Source organism: Zeus faber (assembly GCF_960531495.2).
Source record: "Zeus faber genome assembly, contig: SCAFFOLD_26, whole genome shotgun sequence".
Taxonomy (NCBI): Eukaryota; Metazoa; Chordata; class Actinopteri; order Zeiformes; family Zeidae; genus Zeus; species Zeus faber.
In genome coordinates, this window is record NW_028293125.1 from 1,154,439 (window position 1) to 1,160,982 (window position 6,544).

The window sequence follows — 6,544 nt, forward strand, 5'->3', positions numbered from 1 at the left end:
TTCTTTAAATCTTTCTTTCAAACTTTCAATCTTTATTTCAATATTTTAATCTTTCTTTCTTTAAATCTTTCTTTCAATCTTTCTTTCAAACATTCAATCTTTATTTCAATCTTTCAATCTTTCAATCTTTCTTTCAATATTTCAATCTTTCAATCTTTCTTTCATTCTTTCATTCAATCTTTCAATCTTTCTTTAATTCTTTCTTTCAATCTTTCTTTCTTTCAATTTTTCTATCTTTCAAAATTTCTTCCAATCTTTCAATCTTTCTTTTGTTATTCTTTCAATCTTTCTTTCTTTCAATCTTTCTTTCGATCTATCTTTCAATCTTTCTTTCATTCTTTCAATCTTTATTTCAATCTTTCTTTCAATCTTTCAATCTTTCTTTCAATATTTCTTTCAATCTTTCTTTCTTTCCATCTTTCTTTCATTCTTTCCTTCAGTCTTTCAATCTTTCTTTCAATCTTTCTTTTTTCAATCTTTCTTTCAATTTTTCTTCCGTTCTTTCTTTCAATCTTTCAATCTTTCTTTCAATCTTTCTTTCTTTTTTCAATCTTTCTTTCATTCTTTCTATAAATCTTTCTTTCTTTCAATCTTTCTTTCAATCTTTCTTTCTTTTTTCAATCTTTCTTTCATTCTTTCTATAAATCTTTCTTTCTTTCAATCTTTCTTTCAGTCTTTCAATCTTTCAATTTTTCTTTCATTCTTTCTTTCAATCTTTATTACTTTCAATCTTTCTTTCAATCTTTCTTTCATTCTTTCTTTCATTCTTTCTTTCAATCTTTCAATCTTTCTTTGAATATTTCTTTCAATCTTTCTTTCTTTAAATCTTTCTTTCAATCTTTCTTTCAAACTTTCAATCTTCATTTCAATATTTCAAACTTTCTTTCTTTAAATCTTTCTTTCAATCTTTCTTTCAAACTTTCAATCTTTATTTCAATCTTTCAATCTTTCAATCTTTCTTTCAATCTTTCAATCTTTCTTTCATTCTTTCTTTCAATATTTCAATCTTTCAATCTTTCTTTCAATCTTTCAATCTTTCTTTAATTCTTTCTTTCAATCTTTCAATCTTTCTTTCAATCTTTCTTTCTTTTTTCAATCTTTCTTTCATTCTTTCTATAAATCTTTCTTTCTTTCAATCTTTCTTTCAATCTTTCTTTCTTTTTTCAATCTTTCTTTCATTCTTTCTATAAATCTTTCTTTCTTTCAATCTTTCTTTCAATCTTTCAATCTTTCAATTTTTCTTTCATTCTTTCTTTCAATCTTTATTACTTTCAATCTTTCTTTCAATCTTTCTTTCATTCTTTCTTTCATTCTTTCTTTCAATCTTTCAATCTTTCTTTGAATATTTCTTTCAATCTTTCTTACTTTCAATCTTTCTTTCTTTAAATCTTTCTTTCAATCTTTCTTTCAAACTTTCAATCTTCATTTCAATATTTCAAACTTTCTTTCTTTAAATCTTTCTTTCAATCTTTCTTTCAATCTTTCTTTCAATCTTTCAATCTTTCTTTCATTCTTTCTTTCAATATTTCAATCTTTCAATCTTTCTTTCATTCTTTCTTTCAATCTTTCAATCTTTCTTTCTTTCAATTTTTCTATATTTCAATATTTCTTCCAATCTTTCAATCTTTATTTCATTCTTTATTTCAATCTTTGTTTTTTCAAACTTTTTTGCAATCTTTCTTTCAATTGTTTTATCTTACAATCTTTCTTTCATTCTTTCTTTCAGTCTTTCAATCTTTCAATCTTTCTTTCAATTTTTCTTTCAATCTTTCAGTCTTTCTTTCATTCTTTCTTTCAATCTTTCAATCTTTCTTTCATTCTTTCTTTCAATCTTTCAATATTTCTTTCAATCTTTCTTTCCATCTTTCTTTCCATCTTTCTTTCATTCTTTCCTTCAGTCTTTCAATCTTTCTTTCAATTTTTCTTTCAATCTTTCTTTCATTCTTTCCTTCAATGTTTCAATCTTTCTTTCAATCTTTCTTTCAATCTTTCATTCATTCTTTCTTTCAATCTTTCAATCTTTCTTTCAATATTTCTTTCAATCTTTCTTTCTTTAAATCTTTCTCTCAATCTTTCTTTCAAACTTTCATTATTTATTTCAATATTTCAATCGTTCAATCTTTCTTTCATTCTTTCTTTCAATCTTTCTTTCAATCTTTCAATCTTTCTTTCAATATTTCTTTCAATCTTTCTTTCTTTAAATCTTTCTTTCAATCTTTCTTTCAAACTTTCAATCTTTATTTCAATCTTTCAATCTTTCATTCTTTCTTTCAATATTTCAATTTTTCAATCTTTTTTTCATTCTTTCTTTTAATCTTTCAATCTTTCTTTCATTGTTTCTTTCAATCTTTCTGTCTTTCAATATTTCATTCAATCTTTCTTTCATTCCTTCTTTCAATCTTTCTTTCAAATTTTCTTTCAATCTTTCTTTTTTCAATATTTCTTTCAATCTTTCTTTTTTCAATATTTCTTTCAATCTTTCTTTCATTCTTTCTTTCAGTCTTTCAAAATTTGTTTCAAACTTTCAATCTTTCTTTCAATCTTTCTTTCAATCTTTCAGTCGTTCAATCTTTCTTTCAATCTTTCTTTGAATCTTTTAATCTTCAATCTTTCAATCTATCTTTCAGTCTTTCTTTCAATCCTTCTTTCAATCTTTCTTTCTTTCAATCTTTCTTTCAATCTTTCTTTCATTCTTTCCTTCAGTCTTTCAATCTTTCTTTCAATCTTTCTTTCAATATTTCAATCTTTCAATCTTTCTGTCATTCTTTCTGTCAATCTTTCAATCTTTCTTTCATTCTTTCCTTCAGTCTTTCAATCTTTCTTTCAATCTTTCTTTCAATATTTCAATCTTTCAATCTTTCTGTCATTCTTTCTGTCAATCTTTCAATCTTTCTTTCATTCTTTCTTTCAATCTTTCTTACTTTCAATTTTTCTATCTTTCAATATTTCTTCCAATCGTTCAATCTTTCTTTTATTATTTCTTTCAATCTTTCTTTCATTCTTTCTTTCAATCTTTCTTTTTTCAATATTTCTTTCAATCTGTCAATTTTTCTTTCATTCTTTCATTCTTTCTTTCAATTGTTCTTTCATTCTTTCTTTCAATCTTTCTTTAAATATTTCAATCTTTCAATCTTTCTTTCAATCATTCAGTCTTTCTTTCATTCTTTCTTTCAATATTTCAATCTTTCAATCTTTCTTTCATTCTTTCTTTCAATCTTTCAATCTTTCTTTCAATCTTTCAATCTTTCAATTTTTCTATCTTTCAATATTTCTTCCAATCGTTCAATCTTTCTTTCATTATTTCTTTCAATCTTTCTTTTGTTATATCTTTCAATCTTTCTTTCTTTCAATCTTTCTTTCCATCTTTCTTTCAATCTTTCTTTCATTCTTTCTTTCAATCTTTCTTTCATTATTTCTTTCAGTCTTTCAATCTTTCTTTCAAACTTTCAATCTTTCTTTCAATCTTTCAGTCGTTCAATCTTTCTTTCAATCTTTAAATCTTCAATCTTTCAATCTATCTTTCAGTCTTTCAATCTTTCTTTCAAACTTTCAATATTTCTTTCAATCTTTCAGTCGTTCAATCTTTCTTTCAATCTTTCTTTCAATCTTTCAATCATTCATTCTTTCAATCTTTCTTTCTTTCAATCTTTCTTTCATTCTTTCCTTCAGTCTTTCAATCTTTCTTTCATTCTTTCTTTCAATCTTTCTTTCAATCTTTCTTTCAATATGTCTTTCAATCTTTCTTACTTTCAATCTTTCTTTTTTTAAATCTTTCTTTCAATCTTTCTTTCAAACTTTCATTCTTTATTTCAATCTTTCAATCTTTCATTCTTTATTTCAATCTTTCAATCTTTCTTTCATTCTTTCTTTCAATCTTTCTTTCAATCTTTCAATCTTTCTTTCAATATTTCTTTCAATCTTTCTTTCTTTAAATCTTTCTTTCAATCTTTCTTTCAAACTTTCAATCTTTATTTCAATCTTTCTTTCAATATTTCAATCTTTCTTTCATTCTTTCTTTCAATCTTTCAATCTTTCTTTAATTCTTTCTTTCAATCTTTCTTACTTTCAATTTTTCTATCTTTCAATATTTCTTCCAATCTTTCAATCTTTCTTTTGTTATTCTTTCAATCTTTCTTTCTTTCAATCTTTCTATCAATCTATCTTTCAATCTTTCTTTCATTCTTTCTTTCAATCTTTCTTTTTTCAAACTTTCTTGCAAACTTTCTTTCAATTGTTTAATCTTTCAATCTTTCTTTCATTCTTTCTTTCAGTCTTTCAATCTTTTTTTCATTCTTTCTTTCAATATTTCAATCTTTCAATCTTTCTTTCATTCTTTCTTTCAATCTTTCAATCTTTCTTTCATTCTTTCCTTCAGTCTTTCAATCTTTCTTTCAATCTTTCTTTTTTTAAATCTTTCTTTCATTCTTTCTTTCAATCCTTAAATCTTTCTTTCAATCTATCTTTCTTTTTTCATTCTTTATTTCATTCTTTCTATAAATCTTTCTTTCTTTCAATCTTTCTTTCAGTCTTTCAATCTTTCTTTAAATCTATCTTTCATTCTTTCTTTCAATCTTTCAATCTTTCTTTCATTCTTTCATTCAATTTTTCTATCTTTCAATATGTATTCCAATCGTTCAATCTTTCTTTCATTATTTCTTTCAATCTTTCTTTCTTTCAATCTTTCTTTCCATCTTTCTTTCAATCTTTCTTTCATTCTTTCTTTCAATGTTTCTTTTTTCAATATTTCTTTCAATCAGTCAATTTTTCTTTCATTCTTTCTTTCAATCGTTCTTTCATTCTTTCTTTCAATCTTTCAATCTTTCTTTAAATATTTCAATCATTCAATCTTTCTTTCAATCTTTCTTTCAATCGTTCAATCTTTCTTTCATTCTTTCTTTAAATATTTCAATATTTCTTTCAATCTTTTTTACTTTCAATCTTTCTTTCTTTAAATCTTTCTCTCAATCTTTCTTTCAAACTTTCATTCTTTATTTCAATATTTCAATCGTTCAATCTTTCTTTCATTCTTTCTTTCAATCTTTCTTCCAATCTTTCAATCTTTCTTTTGTTATTCTTTCAATCTTTCTTTCTTTCAATCTTTCTTTCCATCTATCTTTCAATCTTTCTTTCATTCTTTCAATCTTTATTTCAATCTTTCTTTCAATCTTTCAATCTTTCTTTCAATATTTCTTTCAATCTTTCTTTCTTTCCATCTTTCTTTCATTCTTTCCTTCAGTCTTTCAATCTTTCTTTCAATCTTTCTTTTTTCAATCTTTCTTTCAATTTTTCTTCCGTTCTTTCTTTCAATCTTTCAATCTTTCTTTCAATCTTTCTTTCTTTTTTCAATCTTTCTTTCATTCTTTCTATAAATCTTTCTTTCTTTCAATCTTTCTTTCAAACTTTCAATCTTTATTTCAATCTTTCAATCTTTCAATCTTTCTTTCAATCTTTCAATCTTTCTTTCATTCTTTCTTTCAATATTTCAATCTTTCTTTCAATCTTTCAATCTTTCTTTAATTCTTTCTTTCAATCTTTCAATCTTTCTTTCAATATTTCTTTCTTTTTTCAATCTTTCTTTCATTCTTTCTATAAATCTTTCTTTCTTTCAATCTTTCTTTCAATCTTTCTTTCTTTTTTCAATCTTTCTTTCATTCTTTCTATAAATCTTTCTTTCTTTCAATCTTTCTTTCAATCTTTCAATCTTTCAATTTTTCTTTCATTCTTTCTTTCAATCTTTATTACTTTCAATCTTTCTTTCAATCTTTCTTTCATTCTTTCTTTCATTCTTTCTTTCAATCTTTCAATCTTTCTTTGAATATTTCTTTCAATCTTTCTTACTTTCAATCTTTCTTTCTTTAAATCTTTCTTTCAATCTTTCTTTCAAACTTTCAATCTTCATTTCAATATTTCAAACTTTCTTTCTTTAAATCTTTCTTTCAATCTTTCTTTCAATCTTTCTTTCAATCTTTCTTTCATTCTTTCTTTCAATATTTCAATCTTTCAATCTTTCTTTCATTCTTTCTTTCAATCTTTCAATCTTTCTTTCTTTCAATTTTTCTATATTTCAATATTTCTTCCAATCTTTCAATCTTTCTTTCATTCTTTATTTCAATCTTTGTTTTTTCAAACTTTTTTGCAATCTTTCTTTCAATTGTTTTATCTTACAATCTTTCTTTCATTCTTTCTTTCAGTCTTTCAATCTTTCAATCTTTCTTTCAATTTTTCTTTCAATCTTTCAGTCTTTCTTTCATTCTTTCTTTCAATCTTTCAATCTTTCTTTCATTCTTTCTTTCAATCTTTCAATATTTCTTTCAATCTTTCTTTCCGTCAATCTTCTTTCCATCTTTCTTTCCATCTTTCTTTCATTCTTTCCTTCAGTCTTTCAATCTTTCTTTCAATTTTTCTTTCAATCTTTCTTTCATTCTTTCCTTCAATGTTTCAATCTTTCTTTCAATCTTTCTTTCAATCTTTCATTCATTCTTTCTTTCAATCTTTCAATCTTTCTTTCAATATTTCTTTCAATCTTTTTTACTTTCAATCTTTC